Genomic DNA, 16,067 nt, shown 5'->3' with positions numbered 1-16,067 from the left:
TTGATTACTACAGCTTTGTGATATAACTCAAAGTTTAGAATTGTGATGTTTCCAGCTTTGCTTCTCTTTCAAGATTACTTTGGCTAAGTGGGGTCTTTTATGGTTCCATACAAATTTTAGAATTGTTTGTTCTAGCTCTAAAAAATGCTGGTGGTGTTTTGATATGGATTGCATTAAATGTGTAGATTGCTTTGGGTAGAGTGGACATTTTAACCATATTTGTTTTTCCAATCCACAAGCATGGGATATCTTTCCATTTCTTTGTGTCATTTTCAGTGTCTTTATCAGTATTTTATAGTTCTCAGAGTATAGATCTTTCACCTCTTTGGTTAGGTTTACTCCTAGGTATCCTATTGGTTTTGATGCAATTGTAAATGGTATTGATTCCTTGATTTTTCCTTTCTGCTGCTTCATTATTGGTGTATAGAAATGCAACAGGTTTCCGTATGTTGATTTTGTATCCTGTGACATTACTGAATTCATTTATTAGTTTCTAGCATTTTTTTGGTGGAGTCTGTAGCTTTCCTATATATAGTATCATATCCTATGCAAATAATGAAAGCTTGACTTCTTCCTTATCTATTTGGATGCCTGTTATTTCTTTTTATTGTCTGATTGCTGTGGCTAGGACTTCCAGTACTATGTCAGATAAAAGTGGTGAGAGTGGACATCCTTGCCTTGTTCCTGACTACAGAGGAAAAGCTCTTAATCTTTCCCCATTTAGGATGATATCAGCTGTGGGCTTTTCACATATGGCCATTATTATGTTGAGATGTGTTCCCTCCAGCCCTGCTTTGTTGAGGGTTTTTTTTTTATCATCAATAGATGTTGTACTTTGTCAAATGCTTTTCTGCATCTATTGAAATGATCATATGATTCTTATCCTTTCTTTTATTAAGGTCATGTATCATGTTGATTTGTGACTATTGAATCACCCTTGTAACCTAGGAATAAATCCCACTTGATCATAGTAAATGATTCTTTTAATGTATTGTTAGATTTGGTTTACTAATATTTTGTTGAGGATTTTTGCATCTATGTTCATCAGAGATATTGGTCTCAAGTTCCCGTTGTGTGTGTGTGTGTGTGTGTGTGTGTGTGTGTGTGTGTGATTATCTCGTTTTGCTATCAGGGTAATGCTAGCCTCATAGAATGAATTGGGAAGATATTCTTCCTCTTTTGTTTATGTATTAACTCTTCTTTAAATGTTTGGAGAATTCCACAGATAGCTGTGAAGCTATCTGGAGCTGGACTTTTCTTTGTTGGAAGTTTTTAAATACTGATTCAACTTCTTTGCTGGTTATTGTTCTGTTCAAGTTTTCTATCTCTTCCTGTTTCAGTTTTGGTAGTTGACATGTTTCTAGGAGTTAATCCATTTCTTGTAGGTAGTCCAATTTGTTGGTATATAGTTTTTCACAATATTTTATTATAATAGTTTGTATTCTGTGACATTGGTTATTTCTCTTTCATTTGTAGTTTTATTTATTTGAGTCTTTTTTCTTTTTGATAAGTCTGGCTAGAGGTTTATCAATTTTATTAATTTTTTTAAAGAACCAGCTCCTGGTTTTTTAAGTTTCTATACCATTTATTTCTGCTTTAATCTTTATTATCTCCTTCCTTCTGCTGGCTTTGAGCTTCATTTGTTGTTGGTTTTTTTTTTTTTTTTTAGCTCTTTTAGGTATACAGTTAGATTGTTTATTTGAGATTTTTCTTTCTTCTTGAGGTAGGCCTATATTGCTATGTACTTCCTTCTTAGGACTGCTTTTTCTGTATCCCAGAGGTGTTGGACTGTTGTGTTCTCATTTTCACTTGTCTTTCTGTATTTTTTAATTTCCTCTTTGATTTTCTGGTTGACTCATTAGTTGTTTAGTGGCATGTTGTTTAACCTGTATGTATTTGTTATCTTTCCAGATTTTTTCTTGCAGTAGACTTGTAGTTTCACAGCATTGTGATCAGAAAAGGTGTCAATCTTTTTGCATTTGTTGAGGCTTGTTTGTGACCTAATGTGTGATCTGTTCTGGAGAATGTTCCATATGCATTTGGAAAGAATGTATAGTCTGCTGTTTTAGGATGGAATATTCTAAATATATCTGTTAAGTCCACCTGGTCCAGTGTCATTCAAAGCCATTGTTCCTTATTCATTTTCTGTTTAGGTGAACTATACATTGATATAAGTGGGTGTTAATGTCTCCTACTACTGAAGGGAAGGGAGAAGAAATGGGTAGGAAATATCAGAAAGGGAGACAAAACATAAAGACTCCTAACTCTGGGAAACGAACTAGGGGTGGTGGAAGGGGAGGAGGGCGGGGGTGGGGGTGAATGGGTGACGGGCACTGAGGGGGCACTTGATGGGATGAGCACTGGGTGTTATTCTGTATGTTGGCAAATTGAACACCAATAAAAAATAAATTTATTATTAAAAAAAAAGAAAAGTCTCCTACTACTGTTGTATTATTATTATTTCCTTTATGTTTGTTATTAATTTTTCTATATATTTGGTTGCTCCCATGTTGGGTACATAAATATTTATAATTGTTTCACTTCATTATTATATAGTGCCCCTCTTTGTCTCTTGTTATAGTCTTGGTTTTAAAGTCCAGTTTGTCCAGGGCACCTAAGTGGTTCAGTCGGTTAAGCATCCAACTGTTGATCTCAGCTTAAGTCTTGATCTCAGGGTCATGAGTTCAAGCCCAACATGGAGCCTGCTTAAAAAACAAGTACAATATGTCCAATATAAGTATTGCTACTTCAGATTTCTTTTGACATTAATTTGCATGCTACATATTTTTCCAACTCCTCACTTTCAATCTGTATGTGTCTTTAGGTCTAAAATTCATCTCTTGTAAGCAGTAGATAGATGGGTCTTGGTTTTTTAATTTTTTTTAATTTTTTAAAAGATTTTATTTATTTATTCATGAGAGACACACAGAGAGAGAGAGAGAGAGGCAGAGACACAGGCAGAGGGAGAAGCAGGCTCCATGCAGGGAGCCCCATGTGGGACTCGATTCCGGGTCTCCAGGATCAGGCCCTGGCCTGAAGGCAGGCGCTAAACCGCTGAGCCACCGGGGCTGCCCTTGGCTTTTTTTTTTTTTAAATCCATTCTGAAACCCTATGTCTTTTGATTGGAGCATTTAGTCCATTTATATTCACAGTAATTATCGATAGATAGTATTTTTTGCCATTTTATTACTTGTTTTGTGGTTGTTTCTGGAGATTTTCTCTGATCCTTGCATATCTTTCTCTCTTTCATGTTTTGCTAATTTTCTTTAGTAATATCTTTTGATTTATTTTTCTTTATTCCTTGTGTATTTATTAGTGGTTTTTGATATATGGTGACCATAAGGTTTCTTTATAATCTCTTCTGCAAATAGCAATACAAATTAAGTTGATAGTTGTTCAAGTTTGAATTCATTCTTTTCTCCTTCCCATGTTTTAGGCATATGTTATTATATTTTATATCCTTTTGTGTGTGTGAGTTCCTATGCTGATTTTTACAGAAATACTCATTTTTTACTGATTTTGTGTTTACTGGCTCTATATTTTTCCATTTGGTCTCTCCTTTCCACTCAAAAAGTCCCCTTTAATATTTCTTGCAGGGCTGGTTTAATGGTTACAAGCTCCTTTAGTTTTTGTTTGTCTGGGAAACTTTTTTTTTTTTTTAAGATTTTATTTATTCATGAGAGACACAGAGAGGAGTAGAGACCTAGGCAGAGGGAGAAGCAGGCTCCCTGTGGTGAGCCCAATGTGGGACTTGATCCCAGGACCCCAGGATTATGACCTGAGCCAAAGGCAGATGCTCAACCACTGAGCCACCCAGGTGCCCCTGTCTGGGAAACTCTTCATCTCTCCTTCTATTCTGAATGATAGCCTTGCTGGATAGAACATTCTTCACTGCAGATTTTTCCCATTTAGTGCTTTAAATATATCATGCTATTCCCTACTGGCTTGTCAAGTTTCTGTTGAGGGCATGGGTGGCTCAGTGGTTTAGCGCCACCTTCAGCCCAGGGTGTGATCCTGGAGATCTGGGATCAGGTCCCATGTCGGGCTCCCTGCATGGAGCCTGCTTTTCCCTCTGCCTGTGTCCCTGCCTCTCTTTGTCTCTCTCTGTGTCTCTCATGAATAAATAAATAAAATCTTAAAAAAAAAAAAGTTTCTGTTGAAAAATCTCCAGCCAGCCTTATGGGTTTTCCCTTGTAAATGAACGAGTTCTTTTGCTGCTTTTAAGATTTTTCCTTTATCACTATATTTAGCAAATTTAATTATCTTATGGCTTGGTGTTGGCCTGCTTTTGTTGATTTTTTTTTAAAGATTTTATTTATTCATGAGAGACACAGAGAGAGAGAAGGGCAGAGACACAGGCAGAGGGAGAAGCAGGCTCCATGCAGAAAGCCTGATGCAGGGCTCAATCCCGGGACTACAGGATCATGCCCTGAGCCAAAGGCAAGCACTAAACCACTGAGCCATCCAGGGATCCCCAACTTTTGTTGATTTTAATGGGAGTTCTCTGTGTCTTCTCAATCTGGAAAGCTCTTGTTTTGCATAATTTTTCTCTCTCATTTGTTCATATTCCTTGCTTTCCATTAGTTTGTCTTATAGGTCATTAGTTCATTCCTCTGCCTCTTTCACCCTGCTTTCATTGCACCATGCATGTTTCTAATCTCATTTATTGCACTCTTCATCTTGGATTGATTCCTTCTTAGCTCTTTTATCTCTGTGGTAAGGGTCTCACTGATGTCTTCTTTTCTCAAGCCCAGTGATTATCCTTAAATTTTCTATCAGGCATGTTAATTTATATCTGTTTTGTTTAGATATTTGGCCATGGCCTTATCTTGTTCTTTCATTTGGGATGAATTCCTCCATCTTGGCATTTGTGTAAGTCTTCTTCTCTATGTTAGAAAAGCCAGTTATATCTTCTGCTCCTGAAAGTAATGGCCTTATTAAGAGGTCATGTAGTCACAGGGAATGTCACCAGTGTGTGCCACATGCACTCTACTATTGTGTTCTGACTGCTTTATCCTTCAGGCCAGTTATCAGCAGAGACTCTCCTTGCCTGCTGTGAGCAGTGTTTGGTCCTTGGCCTGAAGGTGGTGAGTGTTAACTAGGTGTGCTCTGATCTGCTTGAGAAATGAGATCTGTCACCCTACACTGGAACTGAGGCCCTGCAAAACTCTCTGGTCAGGAAATGTAGTATGGGCAAAGATTTATGCTGGTCTTCTGGGGGTGGGGCCTACCAAGCTGGGACTGAGACCAGTGTGTTTGAGAAGGGCAGTGCCACCGGAGTGCTGGGGGTGGGGCTTGGGTTAAGCAAGTTAGGCAGCCGGTGTTGGCATTGTTTCCTGCAGGTGGTGCTGTGTTTACGTTGAGGAGCAGGGAAGGGAAATGACACCAGCCATCTCCTTTGTTTCCAGAGAGGCATCCCTATGAATGCTGCCTCTCAAGGGCACGCTCCAAGAAGAGCAAATAATCTCCCCACTGTGTACCCCAGGCACTCCAGAAAACTGTTGCCATGTTATATGCCGCTGGATTGTTTGCCTTCCTTCTCTGCAAGAGCAGCTCAATACCTTCTGAGCTCTATCCCAGCCAAGCCCAATGACCTTTAAAATTTAGACTTTAAGCCCCTTTGGTTGTAAGAACTCATGAAAATTCAGCCCCTCTCATTTCCTTGTGCATTCCCCTATGTACTCCTCTTTCTCACACCCTTCTTTGCAATGAGGATGTCCTTCCCTCTGCAGTAGCTATGATTTGTTTCTCCCCTGAACCACACCCTGCACTCACTATCGTCTTTATTTATTTATTTGTGGAGTTTGTTCTGCCAGTCTTAAGGTCAATTTCTAGAATATTTAGGATGTTGACAGTTATCTAGTTGTATTCATGGGATGAGGTGAGCCTAGGGTCCTCCTACTCCACCTCCATCTTCTGTACTTCCTTTTTAAAGTTGTTTTGGCTATTCTGCATCCTTTACATTTCTGTATGTATTTTAGAATCAGCTTTTCAATTTCTACAAAAAAGCTTGCTGAGATTTTGCTAAGTATTGTGTAAGATCGATAGATCAACTTGGTAAGAACTGACATCTTAACAAAACTGTGCTTAATTGACAATTTAGATTTTAACTGAATCACTTTTCCCTGCCCTGCCTCATACAAAAAAGACACATGTTTGTTATGTGGACATGATATTTATTCAGTTAACAATTCAGAACTACATTTCTCAAGCCCTTCTTAAGTCCTAGCACTATGCTCTTTAGGTTGTGATGGGAATGTAAAATCTAGATATGAAGCAGAACCCCACATGGAACATTCTCCAGAACACATCATGTGATAGGTCAAAAAACAAATCTCAATAAATTTAAGAAGACTGGACTGAAATCATATCAAGCATTTTTTCCAACCACAATAGTATGAAATTAAAGGTCAAGGGGTACCTGGGTGCCTCAGTCAGTTAAGCATCTGATTCTTGATCTTGGCTCAGGTCGTGATATCAGCTTTGTAAGGTCAAGCCATGAGTTGGGCTCCATGCTGGGCATAGAGTCTGCCTGGGATTCTCCCTCTCCCTCTCCCTCTGCCCTACCCCCAACATCAGTTACAGGAGGGGCACGTGGCTGGCTCAGTTGGTAGAGTATGCAACTCATGATCTCAGGGTTGTAAGTTTGAGCCTCACATTGGGTGTGGAGATTACTTAAAAATAAAAAAATTCTGGGGTGCCTGCGTAGCACCCCAGAAAAAAACCAACTCTTGGTTTTTGGCTCAGGTTATGATCTTGGGGTCATGAGATTGAGCCCCATGTTGGGCTCCATGATAGGTGAAGGAGATTAAGAGGTGCAAACTTCCAGTTAGAAAATAAATAATCTGGGATGCCTGGGTGGCTCAGCAGTTGAGCGTCTGCCTTTGGCTCAGGGCATGATCCTGGGATCTGGGATCAAGTCCCGCATCCAGCTCCCTGCAGGGAGGTAGGTTTTCCCTCTGCCTGTGTCGCTGCCTCTCTCTCTCTCTCTCTGTCTCTCATGAATAAAGAAACAAATCTTTAAAAAGAAAATAAATAATCCCTGTAATGAAAAGTACAAAAGGGTAAGCAGAAGCAGACCCTAGCATGTAGATAAAAAGAAAAGCCCTATTGAATTCAAAGACAGGCCCAGAGGCCCTTCCTTTTATAGACTGGCAAACAGAGGGTCAATTTCACACAACTTTTTGGCAGAACCAGAGCAGGGTCTTGGGCTGGTTCCTAAGAGGAGATGAGACTTCCCAGACAGAACATAGAAGCATCAGACAATAGGGGAGGGAGGTTTAGGATCAGGAATATCAGGGCCTCATGTCTGTCTAGCATTTTACAAGCTCTGACACATACCACATTATCATCCCAGTTCATTGCTATAACACTTTTAATCCTTGGGATTGCTGAGCATAATAACCTTGTATACTCTGGGCAAGGCATACAGGGATCTCAGTGACAAGGACACTGGTAGCCACTGAGGAATGTGGAGACAGGACCTCTGGAGATAGCCATGTGGAAGAGGTCTTGTGCCAGAGGGAGATACAGATGCAGATGGGGTTCAGGCAGTGTGCTCCTTACCTATCTATGCCTGCCCCCTTAGAAACTTTCTCAATCTGTAATTTCTCTCTCTGTCCAAGGCATACAGGAGGTACTTAATAAATGCTTGTTGAATGAACCTGTAATCCAGACCTTGCTCTAGTTCGGAGACAGCATCCTGCTTGGTTTCTTTGGGCATCTTTGGCTTAATCTTGATGGAGGCACCCCAGGGCCATCAGTCAAAAAGATGATAGAGATGGGAGTGGGTGAAGGTTCTGCTAGGCAGCTGAGTCCCTCTCCCTCTTCTGCACCCACACTGTCACAGAGTATTCTATTACAGCATCAAGCAGGCTATATTATAATTTTATGGTGTGTTTAAGTTCTTTACCCCACTGGACCATGAATTCCTCTAGAGCATGAAGGTTGTCTTAGTAGTTTTAGCTTCCCTTGGGCCTCATATTATACAAGGGCCTGGCACTCGTAGGTGCTCAGTAAATGTTTAGTGAATAAACAAATCAAAGAACTCATTGAATAATCACATCAGGCTGGCAAACTACTCTGCCAGCAGAGTCAGGGGTGATGAGGTTTAGCTCGGGACACGTCTCATTCATCTCAGACCTCCAGCACCTAACAAGTGTTTATTTGTTGAGCCAGTCTAACCCAAAAGAGTTACTATAATAGTTGGTGGTTCAGGGCAGAGGGAAGGAGGGAGCTATAGTGAGTCAATGAAATAGCTTTTAAGAGGATGAAAGAGGACTCCTCCTCCTCACCTCTTCCATGTTAAGACTTATAGCCAGGGGCAGCTGGCTGGCTCAGTTTGTAGAGCATGCAACTCTTGACCTCAGGACTGTGAGTTCAAGCCCCATGTTGGGTATACAGAGGACTTAGATACCTTAAAAATAAAATCTTTTTTTTAATAAAATCTTAAAAAAAAAAACAAAAACAATTTGCAGCCAGTTAGATGTTAACTGTATAATCCAGCAAGTGGTGTCCATTAAACATTCCCTTGTTGACTGTCATGCACAGAGCCAGGGCAGGTCTTAGATAAAGTGAAGGAGGAGGATAAAGCAAGTCATTGAGACTTTAGGAGAACCTGGATGAGCCAGCACCACTCCAACTGCTATGGGGAGGATTGCACGTGCCGTTCTTTCCTATGCTTCAATGTTCATGTATATTTCTCTAAGGCAAAGGCATTGGAGTAGAATTTGTACCCTGGATAGAAAAGATGGAAAGAGCTACCAGTAGTAAGGAAGACCCAGTCCCCTGCATACATGAAATCAAAGGTAGGATCCAGTGGGACAGTGGGGCAGCAATGGGTGATACCAGCTGCCTAGAAGCTGAGGAAGACATTGCCCGAGTCTCAGTCCTTCCTTAATTATGTGAGCAAGAACCAAGATAGAGTATCAGTTTTCTGCTATTCATTTGTGTCTATCTGATTAGGCTCAAATTAAAATGAAGGGTAAATGTTTCACATTGAAAGTGACTCCCTCTTTGGAAAAGTTGTCCTCTTAAGGAAATGGTTGTAGGGATAAGAACATTGCCAGAATGTCTCTGCTTGGGAATAAAGACACTGGCTGTGGCCAGTGCTCTTTCCAAGACTTATGAATTTCACCTCCTCTCCAAGCTTTCTATGGAAAGGTTAGGAGCACTTGATCCGGGTACTTCCCTCATGAAACTTCAGTTTTCTAGTGGCCAGAATTTGGTATGGGATCACAAAGAAAACAAATGTGGAAGCATTTTTACTTTATTTATTTATTTATTTTACTTTATATTTTAATGATGTAATAGATTATGGTTTATGGGGCCCCATATGTGCTGCTTTGGTTGTCATCTTATCTTTCCCTGCCTGTTTAAATTGGAGATCAGCTTTTCCAAAAGACCTTCTATTGTACACTTTTACCACTGCCCATAATCAAAGTCTCAGGAATTTAATATTTGAGATTTTGGGTTTGGACTATTATGTGATTAATTTGATGGGACATGAGGTATGAATTTAGACCTACATTTATTTTAAAAAGGCCTCTGGAAGGAATTTTAGTTCAAAATGCATTTATCAAAACAACAACAACAAAAAAAAAAACAAAAAATGCATTTATCGAGCACCTATAAAGTACAAAAGTCATGGAAGAAACATACATAGACTCCACACCCCCCACTCAGGGGCAAAGATAACTAATGTTACATTTCCTGGTCAGACTTCTAGACCCTTGGATGGTAATGAGCATGAAATGGCAAGTTAAGAGGAAGATGGTCACATAATAAGTAATTGGATGTGGAGTTGGTCAACAAATACTAATGGCAATGCCATATAATAAAGAAAGCAGTGATTTTGGGGACACCTGGATGGGTCAGTTGGTTGACTCTTGATTTCAGCTCAGGTCATGATCTCAGGGTTGTGAGATCAAACTCCTGCATCAGGCTCCGTGCTGGGCATGGAGCCTGCTTGGGATTCTCTCTCTCCCTCCGCCCCTCCGCTCCCCAAAATAAATAAATAGAAATAAAGCATTGATTTTCAATTAGGGTATATATGTGTCTTCTAAAATTTTGATTTGGAAAATACAAAATGACCTTATTTTCTCCTTAATACAGACCAGGAAAAGGGAGACTTGGGAAAAATTTTGGCTGGTGAGAGTTCATAGGGTATAGTCCCTAAATTTGCTTTTCATGGTAAGGCCTATCCTTTTATGGGATATAGCAGAATCTCTGGAAGTTGTGAAATTTTTATGTTTTGTAATGGAGATTTTGTAATGTAATTACAATGTAATGTAAGGAGATTTTGTAATGGCTTGGAACAATAACTTTTTAAAGAAAAGATAAAATCAAATTTTTATCTCCTAAATAATTTGTTTTATCCCCCAATACTGTCCCTAATCAAGTCACATCCTGGCTTCCTTATCTATTTTGAAACGCTCCAAATGAAGGAAGACCCCTGGTATTAGACTCCCCTTTCAGCTGGGGCCCTACAGCTGAGTAAAACGTGTGGTGGGAATTCCATTCCAGGTTATTTATTTAACAGGTGACTTCAGATTTTCAAGGACTATTAGAAAATTGACCCTATCAACCTTATCTTGTCCTAAAGTATGTTTTATTCTTGAAGCATTTAACTCCTTTTTTTCATGTGCCAAGAATCTCTTAAAGAGCTCTTTAAAAGACCCTTTGCTTAAAGTGATTGGCATACATTGGTCGACACATGGCATAACCTATACATTTATAGACATGAGCCATTTGATAGAGTTGTAACTCCTTTATCCAAAACATAAGGATGTGCATTGTCCAGGTGCCTTTCTTTTTTTTCCTTCTATGTTAATAATAGGAGATACTGTGCAGGGAGCCAGTGGAGAAGGGTTATATGGGAACTCTCTGTATTTTCTGCTTAATTTTTCTGTAAACCTAAAACTGCTCTAAAAATAAAATCTCTTAATTTTTAAAATAAAAACACATGCAATAGTGTAATAGAGGCTGTAGACACTTTGCCCACATCCCTTTTATCAGGTGTGTGCACCCACTGCTCAGCTGCTAGGAGGTGAGCTGCTAGCAGCTCCCAGTTGTGCCCTTCTGAGGATTGCTCTCAGCTGACCAGAGCTGTCTAGCCAGGACACCTGTGGTGCCATCTATGCTCCAGGGTTTCCCAAGAGATTAGGCTGATGCTAGACTTGAGCCCACTTCCTCACCTGGCTTCTTCCCTGCCCTGTCTTCTGTCCTCAGTGCTTATAGGTTTCCTCTGAAAACCCTTTCTCCACAGCTCTTTGTGCAACCTGCTTCTGGGAAACCTCACCCAAGATGGTACCAGGAAAGGTCATAGAGAGGATAGGATTTGGGCATTATTAGGTCACTTGATGGCTAGATGACAAGGAGGATTCCACTGCTGCTGGTTGGGTGGAGCATTGAAAGCCCCGGTCTCTGGATTGTGATGGCAGTTCAGTTGCTAAGATCTTCACCTGTGGTGACACCTGGGGTCAGATACGGGTGGACAGAGGTACCTGGGTGGTTCAGTGGTTGAGCGTCTGCCTTTGGCTCAGGTTGTGATCCCGGGATCCTGGGATCAAGTCCTGCATCGGGCTCCCCTAGGGCGTCTGCTTCTCCCTCTGCTTGTGTCTCTGCCTCTCTCTCTGTGTCTCTCATGAATAAATAAATAAAATATTTTTTTAAAAGAAGATACAGGTGGACAGGGATGCACCAGTTGATGTGATGTCTCTAGCTTTTAAGAAATTTGGGGAAAATATTAAGTATCAGGACCACAGAATTAGGAGGCTATTGCTGAGCTCCATAGAAGCACTGGAAAGGGTGGAGAAAGAGATAGGCTCAGATTAATCACCAATTTAAAGCCCAAGATGAGAGTCAGGGGGCCTCCTTGCCAATGTTCAGCCTCTCGTCTTCTATGGCATGGCAGTCTGTAAGAGAAGGATGAATTCTTAGCTTCAGCAAATCTGGGCCTGATCATTTGGGGCTCCTCTGCTGGTAGAAAAAAGAGCAAGCAAGTCATGCCCTGATAGGGAAGATGTGGGACTGTAAAACTTGAGATGAGGATAGCTGGATTTGTGCCCTTGACCTCCCCAGGCTGGCAGAAGTAGCCTACTCCCCCTTGTTGGGAGAGAGACCCTTCTCCCCAAAGATGATGCAGAAGCCTCAGATGAGACATTCAAGACAATGCTTGCCCTTCTCAGGATGCCTCCCCACCTTCCTTCTAGAGTAATAATTAGCATCTAATTATAACATGATCTTACTGGAAAAGAGGCATAGAGACTCTATAGACTTAGGCTCAAAATGTGAGGATCTTTGTACTGTGTTCATGCCCCTCAGAGAACATCCACTGCAGAAAATGTGGCAGACAACTAAACCGACAGGATGACTTGGCCAGCAGGTGTCAGCCAGCTTTTCCCCCCGGGTACCCCAGTACCTGCACAGTGGGCTCATTGACTCACCTTTGCCGCGGAGTGGGGAGGCTGTGCATGGGCCCAGTGGCATGGGCTTCCGTCATCAAGACCGACATAGCCACTGCCACTGTTGACTGTCCAGCTGGTCAGCACAGATTGATGCTGAGCTCCCCATTGGATACTAGCCCCTGAGGGGAATCATCAGACCCCTCCAGCCTGGACAGTACAGTAATTCACTCTGAGCAGGATTGATATGTGTGCATTTCCTGCTCACAGAGCCTCCATCAGCATCACTGTCTGAGGACTCATGTGGCATTTGATCAACCATACAACATTGCTTTAATGGAGAGACTCAGTCATAGGCATCTGACCACAGGACTGACCTATGGGGTCCTACCACACACCACTCCATTTAGAAGCTGCCAGCCTGATAGAGCCATGGCATAGCCTCTTGAAAGTGAGGATGTGCAACAGTTTAGAGATGACACTGTGGAGTTGGGGTGCTAACCTTCAGGATGCAGTGTACACCTTAAACCAATGGCCTTGTTATGGCCTCAGTAAGCAGAGTACATGAATCTGGGAGGCAAGAGGTTGATGAGTTGTGACCTTATTCGTTATGACACTTGAGCAACTTGCATTGAGCATTTGTCCTCCTCGTCCCTGCAACATTAGTTTCAGTGAATCTACAGGTCTTGGTTCCCGAGGGGGGAGTTTCCACCAGGGGACATAGTAAGAGTCCTACCTAATTTTAATCTATGCCACCTGCTGCTGCAATTGGTCCTTAATTTGTTCCTTTGTTATCATCTCCCTCCCACTCATTCTAGATACTCCTCCTTCTCACCTTCTGCTGGTGGCGTGCACAGTGGGTGTCTTGGATTCTTGTCTGGCTAGTGTTCTCTTACTCGCCCATTTACAGTTACAGCCGGGTGTGGAGGTATTGGGGGATGTCCCAGTGGGTCACCAGTCACATTCCTCTCTGCCACTCTTAGGTAACAGCGTGACCTTCTCATGATGATTAGGATCAATTATTTCCTTCATTGTGGCAACTGCTTTCTTTGCCTGCTGGTCTTTTTGCATGAGGATGGAATGGTAGTGTTAAGGCCTGGACAGGGGAAGGCAGTGAGTGGGGAGCTCTCCTAAGAACTGGGCAATTTCAAGGTGAGACAGTCACAGAACAGAGGAGTATGCTTTTTCTGGTACTATTGGTTAACATAAAGGTGTTAAGCTAATAGTATTTTACTAATCAGAATTGCACTGAAAATTTTGAATTCTGAATTTAGTTTCACCATTGATTTCCAAAACCCTGGCCATTGAAAAATACATAAAATGAGAATAACCATTGTGCCACAAAAGTATCAGAAATAGAGCCTGTCTGCTAATCCTTAACCACAGGCCCATGTGTAGGCCTAACTGTGGGTCCTTTCTTTGGTCCCTCAGGATCTTGGGGGTGGGGAGAGGCTGCTTTAATATCTGCGAACCATTTAGTGTAGTACATAAGGGTTGCTTTTTTGATTTGATAGGAACTTCCTTTTAGGCCTAGATTTGGTTACTTTCATTATTCCACTCCTTTATTGTTATTCAAAATGATTTGATGTACTCATGATAAAGAAAATAAGGTCTAGCAACAGTCTTCTCTGGTGGGATTGTGGGTTATTTTAGATATCTGATCAATTGGTTTTAAGTATTTTAAGCTTCATTTTCTGATTATAAAAAGAATACATGTATAAATTATACATATTTAGAATGTAATGCAAAAAAGTACCCAAAAAATGCAAATCAGACATAACTGGAAATAACCACTGTAAATATTTTACACTAAACTTTTTGTCTATAGAAATGCATAATTTAAAAAAATTGGAGCCATACTACACAAACAAGTTAAGGGTCTTTATATTTTAGTCTTCTTGAAAATTCCTATTAAATTTCTGGTGAAATGGACAAGCTTTGGCTGATCCCAACTAGACACATCAGCTTGTCCTATCACCCATCTGTGGGCCTGTCCCAACTCAAATCACGTGATGGCAGCTGACTGCTGAGCTTGGAGGTGTTTTCCTGGTTCTGAAGTTTCTTTGATCTCAGCTCCCAGCAGCTCTTAAAGTCCAAGCAAGCTCAGACTGCCTAGAAATTGGCAAATATTGACAACAGAAGACACACTTAAAAAAAAAAAAAGTTGCTGGGAGAATGTGTGCAATCTGAAAGTTATTAATTGAATGATTAGGAGTGATTCCCTTCCTCTGGGCCAAGGGCAAGTTTGCAAAGGAAATGGGCATTTAGATCTAGATCAGCTTTGATGTCCACATTTACACTCTGGGCTACCAAGCAAACCTCCTAATCCATCCTCGTATTTTGGGGACAACCTGGAGATCTCTCCTGCTGCGGGAGCTGTGGAGAGCTACAGGTTGGGATTGGGCATAGAATGACCCCATGAGTTAACTCCTAGAAAGGCAGAAAAGGAGCTTCACTAGCAGCATAGCACAGTGTTTAAGGGCTCACAGTTCACACCTCATTCTATGTTTTTGGATGAATTACTTCACTTCTTTCTGCTTAAGTTCTTTATGTCATTTATTTTACAAAAGGTAGGTAATAGTCATGCTGTGAGAATTAAATGAATCCAAGCTTTCAGGCTAGTGCCTAGATGGCTGTTTTGCATATTATCATTAGCAATTAGTTACCTGCATTTGTTCCTCCAGGGAAGGAAAGGAAAGGTTTACCCGAAACTTTAAGGCATGCTTCCACCCTACTGCCCCCAAGTGAAAATGATATACTTTATTTAGTTCATGTGGTAGAGGTGGTCCTTAAAAAATTTAGCGTAATTGGGATCCCTGGGTGGCTCCATCGTTTAAGTGCGTGTCAGACTCACGATTTCAGCTCAGGTCATGATCTCAGGGTTTTGGGCTCCATGCTCAGCCCTGGGTGGGCTTGAGATTCTCTTCCTGTCCTTCTGCCCCTCCCTTACTTGTGCCCACTCTCTTTCTCTCTCAAATAATAAGAATAAATCCCTTAAAATTTTTGCATAATTGTAAGGAATAGAGAAAAATCTAGTTTGAAAGAAAATAAAGATGGTGTGCCCATTTGAAATCCATGGGGAAAGGAGCTGCCTCTGAACCAGTGGGATCTACAGTGGTCCCCTTATGCCATCTAGTGGACAGCAAGGGAAAGGCATGATTTTATCTTCATAGTTTATAATTTTCCAAAAACATGTATATTGATGGAGATAAAGTCACTAATGGGTTCACTTAATAAATTTCGTTCAACTTTTAAACCAAAATAAAAGATCAGAATTCTAAACACTAAGTGCTGAAATTAAATTCCCAAAACCATTTGGGATTTAAGTAAGGTGTGCAAAAGATCATTCACTGAAGGAAAAGTCCTAACTAGCATGAATTTCTACAGCCCACCTATCCCATTCTTCTTATCTTTCTCTACCAACATTCTTAATGCTTATTCTAGTACATGGACTGGGAGTGCCCCAGAGACTCAAAGTATACTTTCCCCACCAACCACTAGAGCTTGACTGGTACCAGAGCCACTCTGCTCATTTTTCAAGAATGCAACTATTGCTTAAAATTTTGCTCTAATCAAATTGAATATTTTTCAAGGATCTCTATGTTTTTTGTTTTTGTTTTTTTTAATTTTTATTTATTTATGATAGTCACACAGAGAGAGAGA

General features: G+C 40.9%; 1 protein-coding gene and 1 long non-coding RNA gene across 5 annotated transcripts in view; one reads left to right on the top strand and one right to left on the bottom strand.

The window, feature by feature from the left end:
* Nucleotides 1-16,067, top strand: part of MCF2L2 (MCF.2 cell line derived transforming sequence-like 2) — a 237,866-nt gene that overhangs the window by 216,767 nt on the left and 5,032 nt on the right. The window lies entirely within an intron of this gene.
* The window catches only part of LOC140622068 (uncharacterized), a 28,770-nt gene that overhangs the window by 9,572 nt on the left and 3,131 nt on the right, over nt 1-16,067 (bottom strand). The gene's annotated exons all lie outside the window — the stretch shown is intronic.

The sequence above is a fragment of the Canis lupus genome, chromosome 31, assembly GCF_048164855.1.
Source record: "Canis lupus baileyi chromosome 31, mCanLup2.hap1, whole genome shotgun sequence".
NCBI classification, from domain to species: domain Eukaryota; kingdom Metazoa; phylum Chordata; class Mammalia; order Carnivora; family Canidae; genus Canis; species Canis lupus.
The sequence above is the reverse complement of the archived record's forward strand: the minus strand, read 5'-3'. Positions and strand labels throughout refer to the sequence as shown.